The 17,889-nt window shown below is 42.9% G+C and overlaps 2 pseudogenes; one reads left to right on the top strand and one right to left on the bottom strand.

The window, feature by feature from the left end:
* Positions 1-2,496: 2,496 nt before the first annotated feature.
* LOC101040694 (protein CBFA2T3 pseudogene) lies at positions 2,497-5,125 on the bottom strand (annotated as a pseudogene).
* Positions 5,126-12,751: 7,626 nt separating this feature from the next.
* On the top strand, positions 12,752-16,828 carry LOC101050990 (cAMP-dependent protein kinase catalytic subunit gamma-like; annotated as a pseudogene).
* Positions 16,829-17,889: the final 1,061 nt, after the last annotated feature.

Here is a 17,889-nt window from a genome sequence, read left to right as displayed (position 1 = left end):
CTATTTGATATTAGTTAATTCTACCATGGATAGAGGTAATGAAATAGAAAAACTACAGACAATGACGGTAAGTGCTTGGTTTAGTAACACGTATTTCAGGCGTCCCCAAACTACGGCCCCCACATGCGGCCCCCTGAAGCCATTTATCTGGCCCCCCACTGCACTTCAGGAAGGGGCACCTCTTTCATTGGTGGTCAGTGAGAGGAGCACAGTATGTGGTGGCCCTCCAACGGTCTGAGGTACAGTGAACTGGTCCCCTGTGTAAAAAGTTTGGGGACGCCTGATGTATTTTACTGAGGAACAGTACAACTCTGGAAAAAAAAAAAAAAAAAAAACTGAAGAGGTATGGAAAGAGGCTGGAGGGTGTGTTAGACTTCTGGGCTGCCATAACAAAAACATCACCAAGTGGGTGACAAACAACAGAAATTTATTTTCCCACAGTTCTTTGTGCTAGAACCCTAAAATCTAGATGTCAGGGTTGGTTTCCTCTGAAGTATCTTTCCTTGGCTGTTTTTATATTCACATGGTGTTCTCCTTCCATGTCTGTCTGGGTCCAAAATCCTCTACTTGCAAGAACATCCATCATATTGGGTGATGGCCCACATTAATGATCTCATTTCAATAGAATTACCTCTTTAAAGATCCTATATCCAAATACAGCCACATATTGAGGGACTAGGGATTGAGACTTCAACACAGGAATTTGGGGAAGATGCAATCCAACCCATAGCAAGCACACTAACAAAAAAATGCAGATTTCTTTACAGATCAGAAAACGAAGTTGGGGGTCCATTTTTTGGTTGAAGAGACAAAATGAGAGAACGAGAAGAAGGCATCATCAACAGGATGGCAATCCAGAGCCACAGTGAGCATCCAGAAGGAGTTTCCTGTGACAGATGACAGATGACAAGTTCAGGCAGTAGTCATGTATAGTTTTGAGTCAAATTGTTCTCATCTCAAGTAACATGGCTTTATATATCTTCAATTTTCAAGTAAAGTTTACTATCCTGCTGCAACTTGGTTTCAGTCTCTTGTTACCACTATGTTGAAAATAAAGGTAAGTGCTATGTCAACATTTTAAGCAAAACAAAGAGGAAAGAGTTAAATGACAAGGAGAACTAGAGACAAGCATCCAAAAATGGTAGGGTGAGGAGTTAGAAGTAACAATTCAGAGCGAGAATGATAGAAGTCAACCAGGACATGTGAGCACGCTTTGGAAATATTTAGATATGTTCCCAGGGGTTGGAATTTTTGTAGTCATGCAGAATGAGGTTGACTTCTTCCATTTTGTATGAAGTCGACCTGTTTAAAAGGTCCTAAGGGAGAAACTATGATTTCTCTAGAAATATGTAAAAGAGGGTGGAAGATTTAAAAATGTAGACGTTGACACATCAGTTAAATAGCTTTTTGTTGCTATTGTCTTTACTTTCAACGTTGAGCTCTTGCACAATGCTTCCAGCTTCCAAAAATGCTTTTCTTTAAGCCAATACTTTCAGAAGATATTCATTTGGAATTGTTTTGGGTAGTACAGCAGAGCTCCCCTCTAACTAGGAATAGAGTAGAACATGTGTGGGCAAAATCAGGAAATCCTACCTTGAGCCACAGGGTAGATGAGTCTAAAAGGTTTTTACAATAAGGACAGGAAGGCAAACTCAAACTGTGAGCAGGTAAGTCCTCTACTCAAAAATTCCATGACGGCTCAGTTCATTATCATGGAATTCAGTCTCCTCATCATAGCCTACAAACCCTCACCTGGTCTGTCTCAACCACTGCTGCAACCTCGTTCTGCACCACCCTTTCCTTCTTCACACTGTGCCGTCTACACTGGCCTTCCTTCTCCCCTTTCAACATGCCAAGTTTACTTCTGCCTTAGGGCCTTCGTCTAGGGGTCCATTCTATGCTTCTTTTTCTTTCTGCAGATCTTCGCACAACTTCTCCTTCTTGTCATTCAAATCTCAACTCAAATACTCCCTTCTTACATGTGTCTTTTATGATTAAGGAAGCCACCCTCCTATCTCATTCTTCTTAATGATTAATTACTATCTTATTTATTCATGTATTTGTTGTTTATTATCCTTTGGAATAGAGGCTTCTTGAGGGAAATCACCTTATTTTCTTGTTCTCTGCTATGTTCCCATCAGGGAAACCTTTGTTCAATGAATAAACGAATGAGTGACTATCACCTTTATCCATGATCAAGGACATAGCATCCATACATGCACAAACCTTCTCATGCAAATTGGAGAACCAGATGTTCAAATCATTCATCTTTAGCTAAAAGTTTAATCTCTTTCTTACTAATCTTTTTATTCACATTACTTCTCCTCCAGCCCCCAAACACAGCTTCAAAATAATTTACAAATCATTGAATCACCTGACTTGGAAGAGCAATTAAAGGATACAGTGCAGTTATCCTACTAGGTCTTTTATATGCCATTGCATTGTTTCTAGTAAGAGGTTTGGTTTTTTTTTGTTTGTTTTTTTTTGGGGGGGGGGGGATTTTGATTTCTTGTGTTTGCTTTTTTGGATTTCCTTTGGAGCAGAGGTCTGTCCGGTATCCTTGGCTGGCTAGCCAGCAAAGTAGTTCACAAGCATGCTTCCTTTGCTTTTATAAAAAACTTTTTGGATTTTTACTTAAAGCCAAAGAGTTTAACATTACAGGGAAAAAAAAAAATCTGAAACCAGTAATGCTTCTTGAATCAGAAACTGAAAGCTTTCTTTCCGTCTTCCAGGATCTGCCTCAGGCCCCTGGGGGAGGGGCCCAGCTGACGCTCAGATCTCTTGCTATAAAATCGGTTTTCTTTCCCCCTTTTCCATCAGGAGAGGGAGTGCCCCCACAGTTTTCTTTGTCCATTTTTGAGTAGTTCTTTTGCCAACAAACGAAACTCCCCAAAATTCTTTGCTGAAAATGTAAGCCACCAATTAGAACTTATCATTGAAGAGAAAGTGTGTGATAGTCACAGAGAAAGAGGGGAAAAGATAGAGAAGGGGGGGGTGGGGAGAGGGAAAAAGGAAGAGAAAGAGGCGGGCAGAGCCAACGCTCCTGCGGCAACGCTCTGCCATCTAAAGCTCAGTCGAGGCTTCTGAGGCTGCCTGAGGAGAGAGGCGGCCAGGAGGTCTGTGCGTGGAATCATCAGGTAGCTGAGGCAGGTGCACTGAATGCAGTTCTGTTGATTCTGTCTTCTTTTGGAGAGGGGCAGTAGCATCACTGACTCTAATTGGTCGGCTCCCCGGGGCCGGGCAGGGCGCAGCGTCTGGCGGGCCGGGCATCGGGCATCTGGAGGGCCCAAAGCTGGGTGGGGTCAGCAGGGTACTGTGTCCAGCAGATCGGGGGCCGTTCGGGTCAGCGGGGCACGGCGTCCAGCGGGCCAGGCAGGCTGGGGCAGCCGGGGCGAGAAGGTCCCCCGCAGAGCCGGCTTCGCTGGGGCTGGCAGCACCCATGGGCAGGGAGGGGTCCAGGCCGTTGGCGGTGTCGGGCGGTCTGGGAACTGGATCGGCCGCCAAGGCCGCAGGGCTCTGCAGGCTCTGGCCGCACGCGTGGTGGTGCTTCTCCCAGTCCGGATGCTGGCACAAGGACCCGCAGTAGCGCGCTGCGTTGCAGCCGCTGCACGTCTCGCTGGCCTTCCACTCACAGTTCCAGCAGCTCTCGCTGGAGTCCTCCTGCTGGTTGACTACAGTCAGCGCGTCCTCGGAGGCCTGCCGCTTGGCCTTGGCCAGGGCCCGCTCCGTCTTGGCGCGCCGGGTGGTGATGAGCTCGTGCGCTTTGCGCTCTGCGTCCGATACGGCTTTCTGCAGCTCTGACCTCGCCTGGGCTTCACCTCATTCACCGCCTCTTCCTCTTTCCTCCAGATGTCCTCAGGCAGGTAGCCGGTGAGGGTCCTCGGCAGGAACTCCCGGGGGATGTCTAGCAAGACCCTTCAGGGCCGGCAGAGCTGCTGCGGGGCCGGGCGGTGGCGGGAGTGGGGCCCTTCTTCACGTCCTCTGCATCGCTGTGGCGCCGCTCGCAGTGGTTGAGCTCCTCGCGGTCAGCCTGCTGGCACCTGCGCAGCACCGTGAGCGAGCGCCGCGTCTTCTCCGTCATGTCCATGATGCAGTTCAGGAGGTTGTTGAGGTGCTTCGACTCTTCCGCCCACTCACGCTCTGTGAGCTTGTGTTCGATCACTTCCTCCTGCCGGGACCCAGGCACCGCGAGCGGCCGCTGGCGCTCCCGCAGCTCCTGGGGGTCCGGGTGGCGGTAGGGCTCTCGGAAGTGGTGGGCCACGGCCGTGTCTTCCAGGCGGTAGTGCGGCGGCAGCGTGGGCTGTGCCAGCCGGTTGCTGGGGCTATAGCTCTGGGCAGGGTTCAGGGTGCATGGCCGTTTGCTGAGGGGCTCGGGGTGCAGCGGGTCACGGTCCGACCCATTCTCTTTGGGCCTGTCGGGCGTCCTCCTCTTGCCGTTCTCGTTGACTTCCAGCAGCAGCTCTGAGGAGTCGACGGGGGAGGAGGCACTGGCGTCCAGCAGGAGCTGCTCGTGCTGGGCCAGGTCCCGGGCAGGCGTCTGCTTGGCCAGCTGGGCACAGTGCAGGAGCTCCCGCTGTAGCAAGGGCAGGCGTGCCTTCAGGAAAGGAATGACGAACGGCCGCAGAGGGAAGTTGGTGGCCTCCTGAAGCTTGCAATGAAACTCCTCGATCGTCAGCGTCGAGTTCACCAGGCCCAGCACCAGCGTGCTCACGCGCTCCCCGATCTCCGGGGAGATGTCGCTGCCAAACTGCTGCAGGGTGGTGAGGAAGCGCTTGAGCTTGCTGAGCTGCCGGGCCCCGCAGGCTGGGGGCAGGTGCTGTGTGGACAGGGAGGCTGTGGACGAGGTGGCCGGGCCAATGCTGAAGCCGTTGGGTGTGGACGGTGCACCGATGGCTGTCGGCGAGGGGCTCCTGCCGTTCATCAAGAGACAGACCATAGACTATTTTAAGCAGCCATGAAAACGGCGGTAGGACAGCGCTGCAGGCCGGTCCTCTAGATGTGTGTGTGACATGAAGGAGGGGCGGGAGGGGGAGGTGGCTCCCTGGGACGTGGCAGGCGGTGGGGGCTGCATACTGGGGGATGTGGACCGAGGCTGTGTCTTCACCTCCGCTGGGGAGTCCAGCATCGCTGAGGCCTTAGCCTTCCTGTCCACTGGGGCTGTCTTGCGCCTCTTTCTCTCTTGTGGACGCTCCAGGTGAGCTCCAGGAGGGCTGGGCTTTTCTGCCTGATCAGCCAGTGCCTGCCACACCCCACACCAGAGGCGCTCAGCAAACACCTGCTGCGTGGTGACCGAGAAAACCCGGAGAAGCACAGCCCACTGACGACCGACAGGCCCAGCCGAGGTGTCCTCCGGAGACACTATCATCCGAAGGTCTGGGCAGGGGCCTCCGGAAGTGCTGCGGGGTTTTTTAGTGTCTATGGGAATACTTCTAGTAAAGGACAACACCCCCACCAAAAACGTGTCCAATTTATCAGCTAAAAACTTCCAGTGTTAGAGTAGTTACAAATAGAAAAAATAAAATTTCATTTTATTCTTTCCTTTTATTTAGTTTTTCACTCAACATTTATTTATTTATTTATTATGTAAGCACCTCCTGGCAAAGAAATACTTTATTGTAGGTGCTACAACATAGCAGTGGGTAAGAAAAGCAGCATCTTCCTTTAGAGTGTTCAGGAAGCTGGGAAAATAGACACTGTGTACATAATTCCAGGAAAAGCACGGGAAAAGGAGTAGAGAGGAAATAGCTGGAGAGGAAGGGAGGAGCTTGCATGAAGCCCAGGGGATAAGTATGGGTCAGATGGCACAAGGAGGAACACCAAGGAAGTGCTTGAAGAAGAAAGGGCAGTTCCAACCAAAGGATAAACATATCCGGAGTTTCCAGAACTAGAGGAAGGAAACTAAGTATGCGGCCAAGGCTGCAGCATGAAGTTATCTAGCCGCATGAGTGTTCACCTCCTCAAAGAACCCCGCTACAGGAGAAGCAAAGACTAAGGGGCAAAGCAGTGGGACTGGAAGCGGGGAAAGAATAGAATCAGCCGGGCGCGGTGGCTCAAGCCTGTAATCCCAGCACTTTGGGAGGCCGAGGCGGGCAGATCACAAGGTCAAGAGATTGAGACCATCCTCGTCAACATGGTGAAACCCCGTCTCTACTAAAAATACAAAAAATTAGCTGGGCATGGTGGGGCGTGCCTGTAATCCCAGCTACTCGGAAGGCTGAGGCAGGAGAATTGCCTGAACCCAGGAGGCGGAGGTTGCAGTGAGCCAAGATCGTCCCATTGCACTCCAGCCTGGGTAACAAGAGCAAAACTCCGTCTCAAAAAAAAAAAAAAAAAAAAAAAAAAAGAATTATTCAGGTCTAGGTAGGCCACCTAAGACTCTGAACTCTATTTAAAGTGATGTGAAGTTATTGAAGCGTTTTAAGCAAGGGAAAGACATGAATTGGAGGGAAGCAAAAGTGAACTGGGGAGACCACTTATGAGGCTGTGGTAGTGGTCCAGCAAGAGACAAAAATGGCATACACTAGAGCGGAGGGGAGTTGAGATGAAGAGAAATAGACTTAAGAGATATTTGGGAGGTAGAACCTGCTTGTTGATACTAGCTCCCTTTACTCTATTATACAACACAAGTAGCTCCACGTGCCCACCTGACCACACTCAGCCTTTTGAAGAAAGACAGTGTCATTCTTTTTTTTTTTTTTTTTTTTGAGACGGAGTTTCGCTCTTGTTACCCAGGCTGGAGTGCAATGGCGCGATCTCGGCTCACCGCAACCTCCGCCTCCTGGGTTCAGGCAATTCTCCTGTCTCAGCCTCCTGAGTAGCTGGGATTACAGGCACGCGCCACCATGCCCAGCTAATTTTTTGTATTTTTAGTAGAGACGGGGTTTCACCCTGTTGACCAGGATGGTCTCGATCTCTCGACCTCGTGATCCACCCGCCTCGGCCTCCCAAAGTGCTGGGATTACAGGCTTGAGCCACCGCGCCCGGCCAAGACAGTGTCATTCTTATCTGCTCTCCTAACTTTGACTTATCCAAGTAGCAAAGCCATGGCTATTTCAGTGGTCATCTATTGACTACGGACTGACATCCTCTACCATTCTAGTTATTTTAGTCCAAATATACACTCTCTCAATATGCATTGGTGGTATATCTCATGATGCCTCCAAGTATGTATATATCAACCCTCAGGTGGTAAAAAAAAAAAAAAAAAAAAAAAGAAAAGAAAAGGAAAAAAAAAAGCAAAAGAATGATAGCTGGGAGAAGCAAATTCAGAAGACTAGAAAAATAAGAGAAATAATTATTTGGTTCTGAAATCTTCAAGAACCAATCATATTCCATTAGACTTCAAGACTTGTTTTGGGAATCAAATGTACAGTAAACTTCTTTGCATAATATGATATGACAGAAGAATAACCAATAGATTTTGATACTAAAAACAACTTTAGAAACAGTACTCAGTGAAGTGAAAATTATTCCTGTCTTAAAAGATGGGCCTATTTTTCTTGTGATCACAGAAGGGGGTGATTGCTGGAGCAGAAACACAGCCAGGTCCATCAGAAATACCGGTCACAGGAACACATTTATTTTGAACCAGCATATTCTGTTGACATCTCCCCAGAAGAAAGTACAAGAAACTGACATTAGCTTTAGATCTAAGTTGAGATGGCAGCATGAAATCATATGGACATTCGGATGTTATCTTCCCCAAAGAGTTTCATTTTATATAAATTGCAGGAAACCTGACACACATATTAAAATTTACTATGGTTGAATGAGAGCCAGGGGAAAAAAAAAAAAAAAAGAAAGGAAAAAAATGTTGCTTCTAGTAATAACATCCATTAACACCTGATACATGTTTTGTTCTCTTAGGGGCATTTCATGACATAGATTTTCACATCCAACCAAAATGTTTTATTTTCAATGGAAAAACAGCAGATGTATTCAACCACAGAAGATTTGGCTTAAGTAAATGAAAATCCTGTTTCTCTCTCTGTTTCTCTCTCTCTCTCTCTCTCTCTCTCTCTCTCTCTCTCTCTCTCTGTGTGTGTGTGTGTGTGTGTGTGTGTGTGTGTGTGTGTCTTCTCTTAGAGTTCACCTTTATCATCATCAGTCCAATGCAGTCAGTCATTCATGTGTAACATTTATGAAAGTGTCTACCTTGAGCAAGAGCCTTCAAACCCAATGCCTGTTCAATGAGAATATCTCAGGACACCTGAGGAAAAACCCTTTGAGCTCTTCAAGCTCATTTGTCTGTCACAGCCCACAGTGTTTCCAAACACACTGCAGGAGTGAAAAGCTTAAAACTTGCTATTCTAGGTTGCTTTGCATGGTCATTTCTAACTTTGACCTAAGATTCCATGTGTAGATGTTAAAAATAAAACTTTGGGAGAATGCTTACTCATACATTACTGCAGAAAACATAAACTAGTACATCCTCTACCAGTTTATGGCTGGTAGAAAAACTTGAAAAGTTATTAAAAGCTTTAAAAATGCCCAAAGTCCATTTGTCCAATAAGATCACTCCTAGAAAGCTATCCTATGGAAATATTCAGAGACTAGAATTATATGTATGAAGATAAATGTAACCATCAGTTACAAAATATGATCAGTAGAAGAGTAATAAATTTAAATATTTATTTAACTATTTATTTAACTTCTTCATTGATGCATTGATATGCACCTCATAAAAAAGATATTTTCAAAGGCCCATCCTACGAGGTTTGGGCTTAAATGAAGAGAAGACATGCAACTATGGACATTGATGTCCATTTTATATTTTTAAATTATATATGTAAGTATAACAACATATATAATATATAGCAAAGTCGAAATCTGATTCACCTTGCCTAACCCAGCACCTAAAAGAAAGAATAGTAGATACCCACTAAATACTTGATGAATGTATGCATGAATGAATGAATGAAATACTCTATTATACAAAGAGCTACACTTGCAGGTTAGAGTCAATTCTCTATTGCTGTGTAAAAAAGAATCTATAAACTTAATGGTTTAAAAGAACAATTATCTCACATTTGCTGTGGGTCAGAAATCCAAGCATGAATGTGCTAGATCCTCTGGCCCATGGTCTCTTTAACGTGGCTGCAATTAAGATCTTAGCTGGGGCCAGGTCCAGCGGCTCACGTCTGTAATCCCAGTACTTTAGGAGACTAAGGCAGGTAGATCACCTGAGGTTGGGAGTTCGAGACCAGCCTAACCAACATGGAGAAACCTCATCTCTACCAAAAATACAAAATTAGCCGGGCGTGACGGCGCATGTGTGTAATCCCAGCTACTCGGGAGGCTGAAGCAGGAGAATCGCTTGAACTTGGGAGGCAGAGGTTGTGGTGAGCTGAGATCGTGCCATTGCACTCCAGCCTGGGCAACAAGAGTGAAACCCCATCTCAAAAAAAAAACAAACAAACAAACAAAAAAGATGTTAGTTGGGGCTATAGTTACATTGAGGCTCAAATGAGATAAATCTACTTCTGAGCTGACTCACAATGTTGATGGCTGGATTCAATTCCTCCCTAGTTATGGCCTGAGACTGGCTTTTGTTTATCAGCACAAAGATATGTCTTCATATGTCAGTTCACAATATGGCAATTTGCTTCTATGAAAGAGAGCGAGAGAGCAAGAGTGAGAGCGAGCAAGAGACCGAGAGAGAGAGAGACAGAGGTATGCAAGCCATCCTTTTTATAATCTAATCTCAGAAGTGATATTGTATCACTTTTGCCAAATTTTGTTCCTTAGAAATAATTCACTAGGTCTATCCCACACTACAGGGGAAAAGATTATGTAATGTCCCTTATGAGTGAAACAAACAATAAAGACATTGGAATTTTTTATCAAAGCAAGGTTATTTCTCATTAGGGTTATCCGAGAGGACTTCATGGACTTGGCATTGAAACTGAGATTTTAAGAATGGCTTGCATTTATGAGTTTGACTCTTTTAGATTCCTCATGTAAGTGAGATCATGCAGTTCTCATCTTTCTGTGTCTGGCTTATTTCGGTTTGCATAATGTCCTCCAGGTTCATCCATGTTATCCCAGATGGCAGGATATTCTTTTTTTAAGGCTAAATAGTATTCCATTGTGTTTGTAGGCATATATATACATACTTTCCACAGTTTATTCTTTCATCTGTTGACAGACATTAGGGTTGTTTCCACGTCTTGGCTATTGTGAATAATATTGTTATAAACATGGGAGGCGCAAATATCTCTTTGAGATATTGACTTTATTTTTTTAGATATATACTCAGAAGTGAGATTGCTGGATCATATGGTAGCTCTGTTTTTAATTTTTTGAGGAATCTCCATACTGTTTTCCATAAATATCTATACCAATTTACATTCCCGACAACTGTGTGTTCCTTTTTCTCATATCCTTCCCAACAATTGTTATCTTTTGTTGAACTCATAAAAGCAGAGAGGAGAATGGTGGTTGCCAGGGGCTGGGAGTGGGGAAATTAGGAACGTTGGTCAAAGAGTACAAAGGTTCAGTTATACAAGATGAATGAGTTCTGGAGATCTAAGCTATAGCATGGTGACTATGGTTAATAATATTATATTGTATACTTAAAATTTGCTAAGAGAGTTGATCTTAAGTGTTCTTATCACACTTCACAACATCATAATTATGTGACATGATTAATATAATAATTAGCTTAATTGTGGCAATTCATTTTACAATGTATATGTATATCAAAATGTCAAATTGCATACCTTAAATATTGACAATTTTTATTTTTCAATTGTACCTCAATAAAGCTGAGGAGAAAAAGAATGGCTTGTACTTAGGCAGAGAAAGAACAAAAGGAGGATGTTCATGTATAAGAGTCATGAAATACAGTACGGAAAAAAAGGGAAAAAATGGCAATGAATGATATGATTTTAATGTTAGTAATTGGCTCCAGCTGAATGTTTATGAAGAAGAATGAATAGAGTTTATGTCTCCAGGAAATAGTCCAATGGCTTCCTCATAGTAGATACATGAGAAACATTTGTTAAATAAAGAAGTAAACTCCCAGGACTTTTTCTATATGCACTTGAAAAGATACACAAGATCATGAAACGAGCCTTTTAAATGTGTATTAACTCAATCATCTGTGTGACTTCTGTGAGCAGTCAGGGCTCCAGCGGTTTTCTGAAACACACAGTTCACGGTGGGACTGGGACCCTTGCAGGTCTTTCAGCTGCAAATAGGGAATGAAAGATCAACCACAGAGGAAACTGGCAGCTTCAGGTTGGTTTCAGGGTTGTGGGAGAAGGATAGGGAAGACAGCAAGAAGTGGGGGTGCCAAGATGAAGGGCACCAGTGATGATAGAATGCAAGAAGCTGCATGTTTTGCCACAAAATCTGCGTTATCTTGTGTGGTTGGCAGTATTCATAAAGCTCTAGTTGTATCTCACTGATTCCTTGCCTTAGCATGGACCACACTGTATGTTATTTCACGTATATCAATTATACATACATATATATATATGTATATATACACATATATATATATATAAAGTCCTAATTAAAGTGTCTCTGGCTTTGCGGGATGAGATTCAAGACATGTTAATTATTTTCTGTTGTGACTATGAATAATGATGATGATGATGTTGTTGCCAAAAGGCTGAAGGTGGGCAACAGTCTTGGTGACTGGCAGCCATCCTCACTACCATTAGCTCACACGTCTTTTCTTTGCCCAGAATGACAAAGTTGAAAGTTAAAAGTGTGTGTTCAAGGCCGGGCGCGGTGGCTCAAGCCTGTAATCCCAGCACTTTGGGAGGCCGAGGCGGGTGGGTCACGAGGTCAAGAGATCGAGACCAACCTGGTCAACATGTTGAAACCCCGTCTCTACTAAAAATACAAAACATTAGCTGGGCATGGTGGCGCGTGCCTGTAATCCCAGCTACTCAGGAGGCTGAGACAGGAGAATTGCCTGAACCCAGGAGGCAGAGGTTGCGGTGAGCCGAGATCGCGCCATTGCACTCCAGCCTGGGAAACAAGAGCGAAACTCCGTCTCAAAAAAAAAAAAAAAAAAAAAAAAAAGTGTGTGTTTGTATGTGTGCATATGAAAAAAAAAAAGTACCTATTTTTTAATGGAAACTGAGAAGCTTTTCTTCCTAAGCCAAAGTACAAGTTGAGGTTTACACACACATTTGCACACATGTACATGCATGCACATATATGCACACACACACACTTATTTACCACCCCCTACCTCCGATGGGAACTTGAAGTCTGTTCAGTGACCATGATAACAAGAACTATCTCATTTATTGAAACCAATGAATTCTGAATTTTGCTTTCTAAGGGGCCAATAATTATTTCCCAATCATTATTGTTAAAGGAGATGGTAGAATCCAAGGAGTTCCAGAATCAGAAAGTGATATGGAATGCTCTCCTAAACTCTATTTCAGCCCCAGGATATACACAAGTAGAGACAGAACTAACCACTGATGTTAAATGCCTCCACAAGGAGACAGAACTTCAATTTTCAAAGCATAACTAAATTAATAGGCAAATCCTCCATGCATATAAGTAAGGAACCCAAATGCATATCATTTTCATTTATCTGGAAGTATTTTGCTTGCTTGACTGCTTTGGTGTTTGTATCTTGGAAGGGTGAAGAAGGCAGCTACAAGGTTTAGAATATTGCTGTCTTTTTTCTTAGTTTTAAATCTCTGGCCCAATTCCAATATCTTACTTTCACATTTTCTGTGTTTTTCTTCTCATCTATCCTATAACGAAGCCCTGCATTGCATCAGCATGAAGAAAAGCAAGTGCAGCAGTGTGGAGCTACATCCTCAAGATGGTACAAGTCTCTTGGGAAGCATTAGTTTTTTGATGTATAATCCAATGTTCTAAGTAGGAGATTTTTATTAAGCACGTATTAAAACACTTTCCTTTTGCTTTAGGCTCCGTATCAGTGTGATTAGTTATTATGGAAAGGTGAATAGAAGTTTCTAAGTAAATGCTTCACTTTTTCATCTCTGCTTATACTAGTGCCTAAATCCAGAGAAATTTCTTTTATCTAGCTCAAGGAAAATACTATCACAACTGATTAAGTTCAAGATGCAACTTGAACTTTATGTTTTGCTTTTTAATGGACCCAGTGTTCAAACAGTCTTCTTTTTCTTTCTTTCCCATTACCTTGCAGACCTGTGAGAGTGGTAAGTGAGAAAATGCTGTATTCAGAATTTAGGAGGTTCACACACAATAATTTTACTCTGTCTGCTCCAGCCAAGAACATAAGACTCTAGGGATTTGGGTCCAAAAGCAAAAGTAATTCTAGTCAGGATTATATAACCAAAGGCTGAATGATTATAATTTGCAATTTATGGAGGAAGGCCTTAATTGCAGCTTTCATTAATTTTTTAATATCTTAAATCACTATTTTCTGAATGTGCTTTCCTAAGTTTCTATAACTGGATTTTTTTTCTTTTTTTTCTTTTTTTAAGTAAACCTATAAGTGCTGAGGAATATATTGGTAGGAAATCTAGCATATATTTTCTAAATGCTGTTTTCTAATGTTGAGAAGGTTATGCTGATCACCTTCTATGTGTAAAACACAATAATAAGCCATTTAAATCTGAAAATTTTAATAAGTATTTAGAGTTTAATAGTCACATGGCAATATTAACATACATTTTTCAGTAGATATTGAATTCCAAGCTACGAAAATGTCATTTAAACTGAGATTTAAAGGCTGAAAGGGACCTAGCTGAATAAGACACTTCATTTACTTCTTTAAATATATATTTTTAAATTTTACAACAGACAGGGTTTTGCTGTGTCACCCAGGCTGGGGTGCAGTGGCTCAATCGCAGCTCACTACAGCCTCAACATCCTGGCCTAAATAATTATCCCATTCAGCCTCCTGAGTAGCTGAACTGCAGGTACAAGCCCCCAGTGTCTCACTATGTTGACCATGCTAGTCTCAAGCTCCTTGGTTCAATTGATTCCTCCTGCCTCAGCCTCCCAAAGTGTTGGGATTAGAGGTGTGAGCCACTGCTCCTGGCCTATAAGACACTTTAACATAAAGAGATATAAAAGCATCCTTCAGAAATCTCTTGACTGTCACTTGTTCAGAGAAGACTTCCCTTGATTCCCTCAATCTAAATAAATTTCTACCTTTCATATTACTTTCTTATTATAATTTATTTATTCATATCCATTTATGTGATTGCTTAGCCTCTCCTCCATTGTTAGAGTATAAATGCCACAAAGGCAAGTATTGTATCTGTTTTATTTATTTGTATAGCTTAGTACATAGTCTGGTAAATAATGGTGTTCCATCAATGTTCATAAATAAAAAGATTAAAGACTGTTACATATAGGAAGCATAGCTATAATTTATTGAGTACTTACTAGCTGCTAAGCACTTAAAAAAAAATCTCATTTAATCATCTTAGAGTGCTCCAAAGTCGATGTTAATTTTATGTATGAGGCAACCTAAATTCAGAAAGGTGAAGTAAACTTCCTAGTCTCACAGCTAGTAAGTGGCAGAGTTAGGATTTAACCCAAAATCTAGTCTTTTTCTTATTGTAATAGCTATACTGCATGGTTCCTCTCTCCCTCTTGCCCTTCTTCCCCTGTAGATTATAGCTATAATCTCTTTATTTTAGTTACTGCACAGTAAATTTTCCATAAAATAATATACCACATTTAATTATTGTGTTATATTTTTTATGTATACTTGGCTTCATTCTAGATTTTTTTCTATTATGGATTTAGTTTTCTGACACGGTAGTCTTCCCGTATCTGTGAGGAATGCATTCCAAGACCCCAGTGGATGCCTGAAACTAAGAGAGTACCTAACCTTATATATACTATGTTTTTTCTATACATACACACCTATGATAAAGTTTAATTTATAAAATAAGCATAGAAAGTTATTAACAATAACAAATAATAAAATCGAACTATTAAAACAATATAATAAAAGTTAAGTGAATATTGCCTCTCTCTCTCAACATCTTATTTTACAGTGCAGCATGTAGCTGAATCTGCACAACGTGAAACTACAGGTAAGGAGAGGACTACCGTAGTTTGTTTAGAACATTGGCTTATATGCTGTCAAGGGAGACAAAAACTGTAATTTTTACTTCTCATACTATCCTCATTCATTTTCAGTTTCTATCATTTTCCAACTAATTTGAAAATATAATCTTTCTTATCATGAACCTATTGTTATTATTACCTGAAAGAAACTGTGTAGGATTTGAGTGGTTTTTTTCTTAATGTTGATGGAACTTACTTGTCCTGGTATTTTCTTCACAGGGAGATTTTCAAGTATTAATTCTTTATTAATTGTAGGACAGTTTAGGTTTTCTATTTCTTCTTGTATCAGTTACTGGTCAGTTGCATTTTTTAAACTTTCATCAACATTTTAAAATTTATTTCCATGAAATTGTTTAGTATATATTTTATTTTTATTTTTAGTTTGTTCCATGTGTGTAGTTATACCATGTTAAATCCTTAGTATCTTCATTATTAATTTATTGCTTCTCAGTCCCAAATCACCCTCCTTTTTGGGATGCTGAAGCTAGACCATACAGATCAAATTTCTTTTCTAGCTGGCCTTGTTATGCTTTGACAATAAGGGTCTCTCAAAGGAGACTGCAAGACTGGAGGGAGAAGTTACCCACTTCTTTCTGTTTGTTTTTCTGCAGTAGCAAGTTGTGGGGTGCATGGCTGATCCCAGTCCCAGGAATGGCAGATCAGTTTGATGTGAAGCTGATTTCCTCATCAGTATTCTTCAACACAAGAGCACATTGTTCTTGTGGTTCTGGTGAGTGACTCCCAGCAACTTCTGTGGCAGCTGATGTGGCTGTGGAAAATCTCTGCCATCTCCCAGAGGGCTAAGTCATAGCTTTACAGGGCCTCTCTTTGAAGCTTCTGTTTCTCCCTTACTCATTTTTTCAGTCAGCACTAAGGACAGCAGCTGCTCTCCGTAGTTACTCTCTCTGTTGTGTCAGAGTCTTTTTCTCTTCCAACTAGTTCACCACCTTTTCATAGGTAACAATTCATGCAGGCGATCGACTTTCCATTCCTCATCAACTCCAGTCTCCTTCAGGGACAACTCCAACCTGTACCTGGTGATGAAGTATGTGCCTGGTGGGGGGATGTTCTCCCACCTACGACACGTCGGAAGGTTCAGAGCCCCATGCCTGTTTCCATGCCGCCCAGATCGTCCTGGTCTTCCAGTACCTGCACTCGCTCGACCTGAAGCCCAAGAACCTTCTCATCGACCAGCAGGGCTACCTGTGGGTGACAGACTTTGGTTTTGCCAAGCGCGTGAGGGGTCCGCACTTGGACCCAAGTGTGTGGGACCCCGAAGTACCTGGCACCCGAGATCATCCTGGGCAAAGGCTATACAAGAAGGCCATGGACTGGTGGGCCCTAGGGGTGCTCACCTACGAGATGGCCAACCAGCTGATCCAGGTCTACGAGAAGATCGTCTCTGGGAAGGTGCGGTTTCCCTCCCCCAGCTCTGACCTCAGGGACCTGCTGCGGAGCCTACTGCAGGTGGACGTCACCAAGCGCTTCGGGAACCTCTGGAACGGAGTCGGCGACATCAAAAACCACAAGTGGTTTGCCACAACCGGCTGGACCGCCATCTATGAGAAGAAGGTGGACGCTCCCTTCATCCCGAAGTTCACAGGTCCTGGGGATGCCAATAACTTTGACAACTACGAGGAGGAAGCGATCTGGATCGCCGTCAACGAGAAGTGTGTCAACGAGTTTTCTGAGTTTTAGGGGTGTGCTTATGCCCCTGTGGGTTTTCTTCTCTTTTTTTTTTTTTTCCTCTTTGGGTGGTTGGCAGGGTTGGACTGAACAGCCAGAGGGCCCGAGAGTTCCTTGCATCTAGTTTCACCCCCCACCCCGCCCTCCAGGGTTGGGGTAGCAGGAAGCCCAGATATTTAGAGAGACAGAAACACCAGCTGCTCCCTCACCCCCTATGCCTTCCTGGGCCCTCTGTGCTTCTCCCTTCCTCCTCCCACAGAGTCCCCCTTGCCCCAGTCCACTTCTACCTGTTTTAAACGAGTTTCTCAGCTCTATTCAGGCGAGGTCTTGCTGATGTATCCAGGAACAGGGTGTGGAAAGAGGGGCTCAGACTTAACTCCAGCACGGAACAGGCATCTCTTGCTAAGAGAGGATGAATGAAAAGCGCACCTGCCTTTCAGAGTGATCCTGCCTGGGAAGGAGAGAGGTTTAGTGCCATGTTCAGTGGACTGCTTGCTAAAATTAAAAATTTTAAAAATTAAAACAATTAAAAATAATAAAGTAAAACAAAAAATAATATTGACATGTAGTTTTCTTACTTTTTTGGTTGTTCTGTCCTTTTCTGGTTTGTGTATCAGGATAGTGAGGGCCTCTTAGTGAGTCTAGAAATATTCCCTTCTCACTAATTTTCTTAAGTAGTTTGAGGAGAATTGGAGTGGGTCCTTCCTTAAATGTACAGTAGAATTCAGTACTAAAGCCATCAGGCACTAAACTTTCCACCAACAGAAGACATTTTATTACTGATTCAATGTCCTTACTTGTTATTGGTCTATTCAGGTTTTCTATTTCTTCATTATTCAATTTAGAAGAGTTATACAAGTTCAGGAATGTTTCCATTTCTTGTAGGTTACCCATTTTCTTGGCATATAATGATTCAAATTGGTCTCAGACTCTTATGTTTCTGTGATTTCATTGGTAATGTCTCTTTTTTCATCTCTGAGTGTTTGAAGAGTCTCTTTTCTTCTTAGTTGGCCTAGCTAAAAGTTGTCAATTTTGTTTATTTTTCAAAAAACCTCTTCGTTGTTTCATTGATTTTTTTTTGCACTTTCTGTCTCTATTTTATTTATTTTTGCTCATATCCTTAGTATTTTCTTCCTTTCTTAATCTTGTGGT

This window comes from Saimiri boliviensis, chromosome 1 (genome assembly GCF_048565385.1).
Source record: "Saimiri boliviensis isolate mSaiBol1 chromosome 1, mSaiBol1.pri, whole genome shotgun sequence".
NCBI lineage: Eukaryota > Metazoa > Chordata > Mammalia > Primates > Cebidae > Saimiri > Saimiri boliviensis.
This window is presented reverse-complemented; position numbering and strand designations above follow the sequence as displayed.